The following is a 14,786-nucleotide window of genomic DNA, read 5'->3' on the forward strand; positions in this document are numbered from 1 at the left end:
AGTGACTTACCATATGATAGGGCAATCCAACTCCTTGGCATATACCTGGAGAAGAACATGGTCTTGAAGGAAACATGCACCCCAAAGTTTAATACATACAGCACTGTTCACAATAGCCAAGCCACGGAAGCAACCTAAATGTCCATCAACAGAAGATGAATAAAGAAGATGTGGTAAACATATACAACAAAATATTACTCAGACATTACAAAGAATGATATAATGCCATTTGCAGCAACATGGATGGACCTACAAATTGTAATGCTAAGTGAAATAAGTTAGATAAAGACAAATATCATATATCACTTACATGTGGAATCTTTTAAAAATGTTATAAATGAATTTATTTACAAAACAGACACAGGCTCACAGACTTAGAGAATGAAATTATGATTACCAGTGGGGAAGTGTGGAGAGGAGGAATAGTTAGGGAGTTTGGGACTGACATGTGCACATTGCTATATTTATAATGGATACCCAAAAAGGACCTATTGTATCGCACATGGAACTTGGCTCAAAATTCTGTAACAACCTAATCAGGAAAATAATTTGAAAAAGAATAGATATCTGTTTGTGTATAATTGAATCACTTTGTTGTGCAGTTGAAACTAACACAACATTGTTTATCAACTATACTTTAATATAAATAAAGTTATTAAAAATAAAAAACCAACATCCCCTCCACAAACACACACACACAAAGAATTGACAATGGAGGGTACATTCTTCTCTACCATGTGAGGACATAGTCAGAAGATGACTACACACAAGCTGGGAAGAGAGTGCTCAAGAGAAATTGACTAGTTGGTATCCTGGTCTTAGGCTCTCACCCAATAGAACTATGAGAAGATAAATTTCAACTAAGCCTCCAATGCATGGTGTGCTGCTATCTTACCTGAGCAGATGAAGCCAATACACTGAGAAAGAATTTTGTAAATATGACTAAATGTTCTGAAATACAAATAAGTTGATACGATCATTTCAGTTCAGTTCAGTTCAGTCGCTCAGTCGTGTCCAACACTTTGTGACCCCATGAATTGCAGCACGCCAGACTTCCCGGTCCATCACCAACTCTCAGAGTTCCCTCAAACTCATCCATCGAGTCAGTGATGCCATCCAGCAATCTCATACTCTGTCGTCCCCTTCTCCTCCTGCCCCCAATCCCTCCCAGCATCAGGATTTTTTCCAATGAGTCAACTCTGCGCATGAGGTGACAAAGTATTGGAGTTTCAGCTTTAGCATCAGTCCTTCCAATGAACACCCAGGACTGATCTTTAGGATGCACTCTTGGACCTCCTTACAGTCCAAGGGACTCTCAAGCGTCTTCTCCAACACCACAGTTCAAAAGCATCAATTCTTCAGTGCTCAGGTTTCTTCACAGTCCAATCTCACATCCATACATGACCACAGGAAAAATCATAGCCTTGACTATAAGGACCTTTGTTGGCAAAGTAATATCTCTGTTTTTAATATGCTATCTAGGTTGGTCATAACTTTCCTTCCAAGGAGTAAGTGTCTTTTAATTTCATGGCTGCAATCACCATCTGCAGTGATTTTGAACCCAAACAAAATAAAGTCTGACACTGTTTCCTCTGTTTCCCCATCTATTTCCCATGAAGTGATGGGACCTGATGCCATGATCTTAGTTTTCTGAATGTTGAGCTTTAAGCCAACTTTTTCACTCTCCACTTTCACTTTCATCAAGACGCTTTTGAGTTCCTCTTCACTTTCTGCCATAAGGGTGGTGTCATCTGCATATCTGAGGTTATTCATATTTCTCCTGGCAATCTTGATTCCAGCTTGTGCTTCTTCCAGTCCAGCGTTTCCCATGATGTACTCTGCATATAAGTTAAATTAGCAGGGTGACAATATACAGCCTTGATGTACTCCTTTTCTTATTTGGAACCAGTCTGTTGTTCCATGTCCAGTTATACCTGTTGCTTCCTGAGCTGCATACAGGTTTCTCAAGAGGCAGGTCAGGTGGTCTGGTATTCCCATCTCTTTCAGAATTTTCCACAGTTTATTGTGATCCACACAGTTAAAGGCTTTGGCACTGTCAATAAAGCAGAAATAGATATATTTACGGAACTCTCTTGCTTTTTACAAGATCCAGTGGATGTTGGCAATTTGATCTCTGGTTCCTCTGCTTTTTCTAAATCCAGCTTGAAACATCTGGAAGTTCCCAGTTCACATATTGCTGAAGCCTGGCTTGGAGAATTTTGAGCGTTACTTTACTAGTGTGTGAGATGAGTGCAATTGTGCGGTGGTTTAAGCATTCTTTGGCATTGCCTTTCTTTGAGTTTGGAATGAAAACTGACCTGCCAGAGTCCAGCTCCAGCAGCCAGGGATTCAACCTGAAGAGATGAATGGTGTCAGTGATGAACAGCCTCACAGTTTTCTTGGACTGCCTATTTATTTCAAGTTGAAACTTTTCTTTTATACTTTTATAAAAGCATTAGGTCAGAGGTTTGTCATTTTCAGTTCCCCCTCACCCAGATTTATTATATACATAAATCATTGTTGCTCTTCAAACAGAGTTCCTGCTTCAGTGATTCTCTCAGAATCAGCCTTACCATCTATTATCTACTTCCTCTAATGTGTCCTATAGTTAACTTGTGATTACATTGTAACTCATGCTACATTCCTCAGTTTACTACTTATCTTCTTAAATCCTGTTTGCCCCTAACATCCTGAGCTCACTATCTCTTAAAAAGGCTTCTAGCTATAGTGTCTCTAAAAATCCCTAACTTCTATAAGTTATAGTAAAATATGCTAACTTTACAACATTCCTTAAATCTTTAATTTCTAACTATTTTAATTATTTCTAAGCCCTAAATTTAGTAAACTCCTTTGCCATAAACATTTTCCTCACAAATAGGTTTCAGATAGCAATCCCTCCCATGGCCTCAAGCTGTGGCTTATGTGCTCATCCTGGAGCACTGTTTTGTAACAGTCCTTAAACAAATGTCAATGATTAACTTTACCAATTATTCTCTGAGCACTGCTGCAGAATGTTTTGTGTCCTTTTCATGCTCCTCTCAAGAACAATAAGTACCTTAATATTCCTTTTCAGTCAACTCAGCCAAGGAGAGAAAAAAAACAAGTCAGAGTTACAAGGCCTAACTCCTTCATCCCAGGTCCATGCCTGCAGAATGAGGAGAAGGGGCTGGGGTCGTGCCTCCATTTTGTCAGTAATGCCTAACGTGGCTCCCGACACTGACCTTTTCCAGTCCTGTGGCCACTGCTGAGTTTTCCAAATTTGCTTGCATATTGAGTGCAGTACTTTAACAGCATCATCTTTCAGGATTTGAAATAGCTCCACTGGAATTCCATCACCTCCACTAGCTTTGTTCATAGTGATGCTTTCTAAGGCCCACTTGACTTCACATTCCAGGATGTCTGGCTTTAGGTGAGTGATCACACCATAATGATTATCTGGATCATGAAGATCTTTTTTGTACAGTTCTTCTGTGTATTCTTGCCACCTCTTCTTAATATCTTCTGCTTCTGTTAGGTCCATACCATTTCTGTCCATTATCAAGCCCATCTTTGCATGAAATGTTCCCTTGGTATCTCTAATTTTCTTGAAGAGATCTCTTGTCTTTCCCATTCTATTGTTTTCCTCTATTTGTTTGCATTGATCACTGAGGAAGGCTTTCTTATCTCTTCTTGCTATTCTTTGGAACTCTGCATTCAGATGCTTGTATCTTTCTTTTTCTCCTTTGCTTTTGGCTTCTCTTCTTTTCACAGCTATTTGTAAGGCCTCCTCAGACAGCCATTTTGATTTTTTGCATTTCTTTTTCCATGGGGATGGTCTTGATCCCTGTCTCCTGTACAATGTCATGAACCTCCGTCCATAGTTCTTCAGGCACTCTATCAGATCTAATCCTTTATATCTATTTCTCATTTCCACTGTTTAATCATATGGAATTTGATTTAGGTCATACCTGAATGGTCTAGTGGTTTTCCCTACTTTCTTCAATTTAAGTCTGAATTTGGCAAAAAGGAGTTCATTATCTGAGCCACAGTCAGCTCCCAGTCTTGTTTTGCTTAGTGTATAGAGCTTCTCCATCTTTGGCTGAAAAGAATATAATCAATCTGATTTTGGTGTTGACCCATCTGGTGATGTCCATGTGTAGAGTCTTCTCTTGTGTTGTTGAAAGTGGGTGTTTCCTATGACCAGTGCGTTCTCTTGGCAAAACTCTATTAGCCTTTGTCCTGCTTCATACCGTATTCAAAGGCCAAGTTTGCCTGTTACTCCAGGTGTTCTTGACTTCGTACATTTGCATTCCAGTCCCCTATAATGAAAAGGACATCGTTTTGGGTGTTAGTTCTAAAAGGTTTTGTAGGTCTTCATAGAACCATTCAACTGCAGCTTCTTCAGCATTACTGGTTGGGGCAAAGGCTTGGATCACCTTGATACTGAATGGTTTGCCTTGGAAATGAACAGAGATCATTCTGTCATTTTTAAGATTGTATCCAAGTACTGCATTTCAGACTCATTTGTTGATCATCATGGCTACTTCATTTCTTCCAAGGGATTCCTGCCCACAGTAGTAGATAAAATGGTCATCTGAGTTAAATTCACCCATTCCAGTCCATTTTAGTTCACTGATTCCTAGAATGTCGATGTTCACTCTTGCCATCTCCTGTTTTACAACTTCCAATTTGCCTTGATTCATGGACCTGACATTCCAGGTTCCTATGCGATACTGCTTTTTACAGCATCGGACCTTGCTTCTATTACCAGTCACACCCACAACTGGGTATTGTTTTTGCTTTGGCTCCACCGCTTCATTCTTTCCAGAGCTTTTTCTCCACTGATCTTCAATAGCATATTGGGCACATACCAACCTGGAGAGTTCCTCTTTCAGTATCCTATCATTTTGCTTTTTCATACTGTTCATGGGGTTCTCAAGGCAAGAATACTGAAGGGGTTCCCCTTTCCCTTCTCCAGTGGACCACATTCTGTCAGATCTCTCCACCATGACCCGCCCATCTTGTGTTGCCCCATATGGCATGGCTTAGTTTCATTAAATTAAACAAGGCTATGGTCCATGTTTATTTAACTTATATGCACAGTACATCATGAGAAATGCTGGACTGGAAGAAACACAAACTGGAATCAACATTGCCGGGAGAAATATCAATAACCTCAGATATGCAGATGACACCACCCTTATGGCAGAAAGTGAAGAGGAACTCAAGAGCCTCTTGATGAAAGTGAAAGTGGAGAGTGAAAAAGTTGGCTTAAAGCTCAATATTCAGAAAATGAAGAAAGATCATGGCATCCGGTCCCACCACGTCATGGGAAATAGATGGGGAAACAGTGGAAACAGTGTCAGACTTTATTTTTCTGGGCTCCAAAATCACTACAGATGGTGACTGCAGCCATGAAATTAAAAGACGTTTACTCCTTGGAAGGAAAGTTATGACCAACCTAGATAGCATATTCAAAAGCAGAGACATTACTTTGCCAACAAAGGTCCGTTTAGTCAAGGCCATGGTTTTTCCTGTGGTCATGTATGGATGTGAGAGTTGGACTGTGAAGAAGGCTGAGCACTGAAGAATTGATGCTTTTGAACTGTGGTGTTGGAGAAGACTCTTGAGAGTCCCTTGGACTGCAAGGAGATCCAACGAGTCCATTCTGAAGGAGATCAGCCCTGGGATTTCTTTGGAAGGAATGATGCTAAAGCTGAAACTCCAGTACTTTGGCCACCTCATGTGAAGAGTTGACTCATTGGAAAAGATTCTGATGCTGGGAGGGATTGGGGGCAGGAGGAGAAGGGGACGACAGAGGATGAGATGGCTGGATGGCATCACTGACTCGATGGACGTGAGTCTCAGTGAATTCAGTGAACTCTGGGAGTTGGTGATGGACAGGGAGGCCTGGCATGCTTCAATTCATGGGGTCACAAAGAGTCGGACACAACTGAGCGACTGATCTGATCTGATGGTCCATGTAATTAGATTGGCTAGTTTTCTGTGATTATGATTTCAGTGTTTCTGCCCTCTGATGCCCTCTTGCAGCACCTACCATCTTACTTGACTTTCTCTTACCTTGGACGTGGGATATCTTTTCACGGCTGCTCCAGCAAAGCGCAGCTGCAACTCCATACCTTGGACGAGAGGTATCTCCTCACGGCCGCTCCTCCAGAACTTGAATATAGAGTAGCTCCTCTCCGCCCTCCTGAGCCCACACAGTGACCGCTTCTTGGATGTGGGGTTGCTGCTCTTGGCCGCCTCCCCTGACTTCGGGAAATGATTAATATAAATTATATAAAGGGTTTTAATTAAAAATAAACAGCAAAATAAATATTAAAAATTGATACAAATTTATGCAAGATATAAATATAGGTAAACTTGCCTATGAAGTTGGAAACTGTAAGTTTAAAAATATGTTTACCTAGATGGGTAAACAATGGAAACAGTGAGAGACTTTTTTTGGGGGGTACTCCAAAATCATTGCAGATGGTGACTGCAGCCATGAAATTAAAAGCCGCTTGCTCCTTGGAAGAAAAGTTATGACCAACCTAGATAGCATACTAAAAAGCAGAGAAAATACTTTGCCAACAAAGTCCATCTAGTCAAAGCTATGTTTTTTCCAGTAGTCATGTCTGGATGTGAGAGTTGGACTATAAAGAAAGCTGAGCACCAGAGAATTGATGCTTTTGAACTGTGGTGTTGGAGAAGACTCTTGAGAGTCCCTTGGACTGCAAGGAGATCCAACCCATCCATTCTAAAGGAGATCAGTTCTGAATATTCATTGGAAAGACTGATGCTGAAACTGAAACTCCAGTACTTTGGCCACTTGATGCGACGATCTGACTCATTAGAAAAGACCCTTATGCTGGGAAATATGAGAGTGGGAGGAGAAGGGGACTACAGAGGATGAGATGGTTGGATGGCATCACTGACTCGACGAACATGAGTTTGATCAAGCTCCGAGGGTTTGGTGATGGACAGGGAAGCCTGGCGTGCTGTAATCAATGGGGTCACAAAAAGTCAGACATGACTGAGCATCTGAACTGAACTACCTGTCTATCATTTATCTATTTATCTATCCTCTATCAAGTTGGGTTCAGTGACTGTTTATTAATGTATGGAATAAGTAATGCTCCTGGAATAAAATCTGGTAATTTTCAGTGTGACTAGGAGATCATGTCATGATTTTCCACTTAAAAATGCAATGGGATTTTAGTGTTCACTTCAGCAACACATATACTAAAATTGGAACGATACAGAGAAGAATAGCATGGCCCCTGCACAAGGATGACATGCAAATTCCTGAAGTGTTCCATATTTTAAAAAAATACAATGGGGTTTTAGAAGTCTCTGCTTCTATTTAGGCTTCATTGCACCATATATATGTCTGTAGAGGGGTTAGGGGGAAAATGGAGAACTTCTCCATACATTCTCAAGATTACTTTAATATAATCCCAGATACTTTAGAATAGTATCAACCAAGTTATTCATAAAATATTTGCCAAACTCCTTCATTTGTGGACTTAATTTAGATCATATGAAGAGGGTGAGAAGGTCATTTTGGAAGATTGATTGCATGAGCAGTGGTCCATGAGCAAAGCCATGGCAAGTTGAAGATAGTAATGAGATTTGTCCTGTAAAAAGTCTTATAGATTATATAAGGAGAAAATTGTGAATGGGTAATATAAATCTCAAATAAGAATAGTCTTAGTAATTCTTATAATAAATTTTCACTGTTATGCCTGAGTAGATGATACAAATTATAACACTCAGAACTCAAGTAGAATATTTAATTTCCTTATTTAATTTTAAGGGGACAAAATTTTTAAACTTCAGACTGTCACAGTAGAGATATATGCATAGGCTCCCAGTATCAAAATAAAAAGTGCACATTAGTCTATGCATTCAAGGGTATGCACAACTGAACTCTACTCTTAGTGCTCATCAGACAACTCCAGTTACCAATTACACATCCCTTCATCCTGGACCACAGAACTCCTTTGACTAGAACTGGTTCTACTACTTTCATACAGAGTTGGAGGCTGGACATCTGTGATAGGGCTAGGATCTTTAGTGGATTAGGTGCACCATACACTCATTATTTTGAAGTCTTTTATTCTGTGATAGACACTAGTGTGGAATCTGTGATCTGGCCTCATTGAACAAGAACTTACTCATCTTAGTTGTTATTCTTTTTTTATTTTCAACTTTGCTGGCACTCAAAGTCTTTTCTCTTGTTCTATTATATTCAAGGACATAGAGAAAAATCCAATAAATTAGATATGTAAAATGAGAAATGATAACAATATTAAGATGATAGTATTCATAGACTAGCTAATAGTCTTTAGGAGTGTGAGAAAAATACACACCTATGGTAATACAAATTCACTTATCAGAATATTATCCTGTTACATGGAGAAAACCATTTCTTCATCTTTGTCCTTTCAACTGTACCTACTCCTCCATAATCTTAGCAATAACCCATAGATATAAGAGTCTTCAAGTATGACTGTTGATCTCATGCAAAAACATTACTTTGATGGATTAAATTTTTCACCGATTAATACTGGATGTGTGGTTTTTTAATGAGGGCTGTATCAGTTAGACTTAGGTTCAATTGAATCCAACATACATATTCAAACTAATAGCTGTAAAAAGATAAAAGTGGACTCCTTTCTTATAACATGATAATACAGAGGTAAGCATTTTGAAAGTAAACTAGCTCAGGATTTTGTGTTTTGTTACTCTACATTCTTAGATAATGCCTCAAGATCTAAGATGGCACCTCTGAAAGGCTTCCATCATAATGCACAAATCTAGCAATTACAAAGAGAAAGTGCATTCCTTTTCTAAACAATTAACTCCATAGACATTCTATGGACAACTTTACATCTATTACATTCCAAACTTAAGAATATGGGCATACTTACCTAAAGTCAAAGATGAAAAATGTAAGCTTTATGCAAATTGGAAATGTTACTGAATCAAAATCTGTTTTGTCACTAATGAAGTTAAGCAGCATGGCTATTAAGAGAAAATGAATTGTCTCTGACCAAATCTCTTTACTATTTATCTGAAATATATGTCAAAGAATAAGATGAGCTTTAAGTTTGTATTTTAGGAGCATAAACAAAAGCTTCAAATAGCCACAATCATGTACATAAGTACAGAACTTAATGATTTAACATATTTAGTGGTCTTAAAATGAACAAAAGTTCTCTAACCCCATCACATCTGACATATTTATTCTTTATGTTTTCCCAACAAGTCTCAATTTTTTTTTTTTATGTTGTAGTAATGATTCCATGTTGTCTAGAATGAATATTTGGATCTTTCTTTTTGAGTGTATATGTAGATTAGGCAGAGTAATAGCCCTGTCAAAGATGTCCATCCACATCCTAATCTCCCAAACCAGTAAAAAAGCTAATTTATGCGGTTAAGAATTTTACAGAGTTGACTGAATTATCTTGAGATGGGAAGATTATCATCTATTATCACATTGGGGTCAATATAATTCAAAGAGTCTTTGTAAGGAGGACACATGAGTATCAGAGTCAGAGAAAAAGTAATTTGAGAATACTATACTGATGGTTTTGAAGAACCAGGGAGAGGTCATGAGCAAAGGAATGAAAGCAGACTCAGAAGTTGGAAAAGGCAAGGAAACAGATTAGTTTTCAACTGCCAAGGAACTACAGAAGAATGAAGCCCTATCATTTTTTTTTTTTTTTTACTTTAGCCCAGTGAGACTTCTGATGCACATAACAGTTAAATATAAACTGTTATTGTGTTAAGCCACTAGTGTTAGTAGCTCAGTGGCGTCTGGTTCTTTGCGATCCCATGGACTGTAGCCTACCAGGCTCTTTTGTCTATGAAATTCTCCAGGCAAGAATACTGGAATGGGTTGTCATTTCTGTCTCCAGGGCATCTTCCTAACCCAGGAAATAAGCCCATGCCTCCTGCACTGCAAAAGATTCTTTACCTTGTAAGCCACTAAGTTTGTGGTAATTAGATCCTTGGCAGTTGAAAACTAATATGCTATATAACAAACAGCACTATTAACACAACCTAAATGAACAACCAAATTTTGTTTCTTTATTTTCTGAAACATGCTTAGCTTTCCTCGTGGATGACTATTCTCTAGGAGTAAAGAGGAAAACTAAACTTTCCAATTATTACATTTCAGATTCTTCCATGTAAAGTGTCTCCTTCTAATTATTGCTCACACTTTCATATGACCTCTTTGACTTCCTAATTACCTCCAAGATGGTATCTCTGTATACTTGTGAGCTTAAGAGATCTATTAACAGTGAAGTAAAGGAGTCCAGTATCAAATATGGGCTCATGGTTTCTCTAACACTGAACTGGAGCCTATGAGCTAGACCTGTTCTTGACTAGATCATCAGTCGTAATGCTGGAAATCTATGTGAATCTGACAACAAATGTTGTGGACTTTATTTGTTGCATCTAAATTTGTTGTCCATGGACCATTTCAGCTTATACATAACCATGCTTCAAACATGAGCAATCATGAACTTCTCAGTCACCAGCACATCTCTCACAGCCTCTCGGGAGCCATGAGTTCTTCCATACACTCATTCAAGTGAACGCTTTCTTGGGCAATATTTCTCTCTTACTATATATTAGAGAATTGTTCCAAGTTGAGTGTGAGACTGTGAGCCTCATTAAGAAGCTTCAAATCAGTTCAGTTTAGTCACTCATTCGTGTCTCACTCTTTGCGATCCCATTAACCACAGAACACCAGGCCTCCCTGTCCATCACCAACTCCCAGAGTTTACTCAAACTCATGTTCATTGAGTCAGTGATGCCATCCAACCATCTCATCTGCTGCAATCCCATTCTTCTGCCTTCAATCATTCCCAGCATCAGGGGCTTTTCTAATGAGTCAGCTCTTCACATTAGGTGGCCAAAGTATTGGAGTTTTGGCTTCAACATCAGTCCTTCCAATGAAAATTCAGGACTGATTTCCTTTAGGATGGACTGGTTTGATATCCTCACAGTCCAACGGACTCCCAAGAATCTTCTCCTACACCTCAGTTCAAAAGAATCAATTCTTCAGTACTCAGCTTTTCTTTATACTGCATCTCTCACATCCATACCTGACCACTGGAAAAACCATAGCCTGGACTAGATGGACAATTGTTGGCAAAGTAATGTCTCTGTTTTTTTATATGCTGTCTAAGTTGGTCAGGTGAATTTAACTCAAATGACCATTATATCTACTACTGCAGGAAGGAATCCTTCAGAAGAAATGGAGTGGCCGTCATGGTCAACAAAAGAGTCTGAAATGCAGTACTTGGATGCAATCTCAAAAATGACAGAATGATCTCTGTTCATTTCCAAGGCAAACCATTCAATATCAAAGCAATCCAAGTCTATGCCCCAACCAGTAATGCTGAAGAAGCTGAAGTTGAATGCTTCTATGAATCCCTACAAGACCTTTTAGAACTAACACCCAAAAAAGATGTACTTTTCATTATAGGGGACTGGAATGCAAAAGTAGGAAGTCAAGAAACACCTGGAGTAACAGGCAAATTTGGCCTTGGAATATGGAATGAAGAAGGGCAAAGACTAATAGAGTTTTGCCAAGAAAATGCATTGGTCATAACAAACACCCTCTTCCAACAACACAAGAGAAGACTCTATGCATGGACATCACCAGATGGTCAACACCAAAATCAGATTGATTATATTCTTTGCAGCCAAAGATGGAGAAGCTCTATACACTAAGCAAAACAAGACTGGGAGCTGACTGTGGCTCAGATAATGAACTCCTTATTTCCAAATTCAGACTTAAATTGAAGAAACTAGGGAAAATGACTAGACCATTCAGGTATGACCTAAATCAAATCCCTTATGATTATACAGTGGAAGTGAGAAATAGATTTAAGGACCTAGATCTGATAGATAGAGTGCCTGATGAACTATAGACTCAGGTTAGTGACATTGTACAGGAGACAGGGATCAAGACCATCCCCATGGAAAAGAAATGCAAAAAAGCAAAATGGCTGTCTGGGGAGGTCTTACAAATAGCTGTGAAAAGAAGAGAAGCGAAAAGCAAAGGAGAAAAGGAAAGACATAAGCATCTGAATGCAGAGTTCCAAAGAATAGCAAGAAGAGATAAGAAAGCCTTCCTCAGCGATCAGTGCAAAGAAATAGAGGAAAACAACAGAATGGGAAAGACTAGGGATCTCTTCAAGAAAATCAGAGATACCAAAGGAACATTTCCTGCAAAGATGGGTTCAATAAAGGACCGAAATGGTATGGACCTAACAGAAGCAGAAGAGATGGCAAGAATACACAGAAGAACTGTACAAAAAAGAGCTTCACGACCCAGATAATCACGATGGTGTGATCACTGACCTAGAGGCAGACATCCTGGAATGTGAAGTCAAGTGGACCTTAGAAAGCATCACTACGAACAAAGATAGTGGAGGTGATGGAGTTCCAGTTGAGCTATTCCAAATTCTGAAAGATGATGCTGTGAAAGTGCTGCAGTCAATATGCCAACAAATTTGGAAAATTCAGCAGTGGCCAGAGGACTGGAAAAGGTCAGTTTTCATTCCAATCCCAAAGAAAGGCAATGCCAAAGAATGCTCAAACTACCGCACAATTGCACTCATCTCACACGCTAGTAAAGTAATGCTCAAAATTCTCCTAGCCAGGCTTCAGGAATATGTGAACCGTGAACTTCCTGATGTGCAAGCTGGTTTTAGAAAAAGCAGAGAAACCAGAGATCAAATTGCCAACATCCACTGGATCATGGAAAAAGCAAGAGAGTTCCAGAAAAACATCTATTTCTGCTTTATTGACTATGCCAAAGCCTTTGACTGTGTGGATCACAATAAAGTGTGGAAAATTCTGAAAGAGATGGGAATACCAGACCACCTGATCTGCCTCTTGAGAAATTTGTATGCAGATCAGGAAGCAACAGTCAGAACTGGACATGGAACAACAGACTGATTCCAAATAGGAAAAGGAATACGTCAAGGCTATATATTGTCACCCTGCTTATTTAACTTCTATGCAGAGTACATCATGAGAAATGCTGGACTGGAAGAAACACAAGCTGGAATCAAGATTGCCGGGAGAAATATCAATCACCTCAGATAACAGATGACACCACCCTTAAGGCAGAAAGTGAAGAGGAACTCAAAAGCCTCTTGATGAAAGTGAAAGTGGAGAGTGAAAAAGTTGGCCTAACGCTCAACATTCAGAAAACAAAGATCATGGCATCCGGTCCCACCACGTCATGGGAAATAGATGGGGAAACAGTGGAAACAGTGTCAGACTTTATTTTTCTGGGCTCCAAAATCACTGAAGATGATAATTGCAGCCTTGAAATTACTCCTTGATAGGAAGGTTATGACCAACCCAGATAGCATATTCAAAAGCAGAGACATTACTTTGCCAACAAAGGTTCGTCTAGTCAAGGCTATGATTTTTCCTGTGTTCATGTATGAATGTGAGAGTTGGACTGTGAAGAAGGCTGAGTGCCGAAGAATTGATGCTTTTGAACTGTGGTGTTGGAGAAGACTCTTGAGAGGCCCTTGGACTGGAGATCCAACCAGTCCATTCTGAAGGCGATCAGCCCTGGGATTTCTTTGGAAGGAATGATGCTAAAGCTGAAACTCCAGTACTTTGACCACCTCATATGAAGTGTTGACTCATTGGAAAAGACTCTGATGCTGGGAGGGATTGGGGGCAAGAGGAGAAGGGGATGACAGAGGATGAGATGGCTGGATGGCATCACCGACTCATTGGACCTGAGTCTGAGTGAACTCCGGGAGTTGGTGATGGACAGGGAGGCCTGGCGTGCTGAGATTCATGGGGTCGCAAAGAGTCCGACACGACTGAGCGACTGATCTGATCTGATCTGATAGAATCATTCAACTTCAGCTTTTTCAGCATTACTGGTCAGGGCATAGACTTGGATTATTTTGATACTGAATGGTTTGCCTTGGAAACGAACAAAAATCATTCTGTTGTTTTTTAGATTGCATCCACATACCACATTTCAGATTCTTTTGTTGACTATGATGGCTACTCCATTCTTCTAAGGTATTCTTGCCCACAGTAGTAGATATAATGATCATCTGAGTTAAATTCTTCCATCCCATTCCACTTTATTCACTGATTCCAAAAATGATAACATTCTCTCTGGCCATCTCCTGTTTGACCACTTTCACTTTGTCTGGGTTCATGAATCTAACATTTCAGGTTCCTATGCAATATTGCTCTTTACAGCATCAGATTTTACTTCCATCACCAGTCACATGCACAACGGGTGGTGGTGTTGCTTTGGCTCCGTCTCTTCATTCTTTCTGGAGTTATTTCTCCACTGAACTCCAGTAGCATTTTGGGTACCTACCAACATGGGGAGTTCATCTTTCAGTGTCACATCTTTTTGCCTTTTCATACTGTTCATGTGGTTCTAGAGGCAAGAAAACTAAAGTGGTTTTCCGTTCCCTTCTCCAGTGGACCGTGTTTTGTCAGAACTCTTCCCCATGACCCGTCTGTCTTTGGTGGTCCTACAGGGCATGGTTTCATTGAGTTAGACAAGTCTGTGGTCCATGTGATCAGATTGGTTCAGTTCAGTTCAGTTTCTCAGTCATGTCTGACTGTTTGCGACCCCATGAATTGCACCACGCCAGGCCTCCCTGTCCAATACCAACTCCCGGAGTTCACTCAAACTCACGTCTACTGAGTCCGTGATGTTATCCAGCCATCTCATCCTTGCCCCCAATCCCTCCCAGCATCAGAATCTTGAAAATGAGTCAACT

At 39.8% G+C, this 14,786-nt stretch overlaps 1 non-coding gene across 1 annotated transcript; it reads left to right on the forward strand.

Moving 5' to 3' along the window:
- Positions 1-7,200: 7,200 nt before the first annotated feature.
- Positions 7,201-7,307, forward strand: LOC129645085 (U6 spliceosomal RNA). Its single transcript, XR_008711176.1, has one exon. It is a non-coding gene; the product is annotated as a U6 spliceosomal RNA (small nuclear RNA).
- Positions 7,308-14,786: the final 7,479 nt, after the last annotated feature.

The sequence above is a fragment of the Bubalus kerabau genome, chromosome 2 (genome assembly GCF_029407905.1).
Source record: "Bubalus kerabau isolate K-KA32 ecotype Philippines breed swamp buffalo chromosome 2, PCC_UOA_SB_1v2, whole genome shotgun sequence".
Lineage (NCBI taxonomy): Eukaryota > Metazoa > Chordata > Mammalia > Artiodactyla > Bovidae > Bubalus > Bubalus kerabau.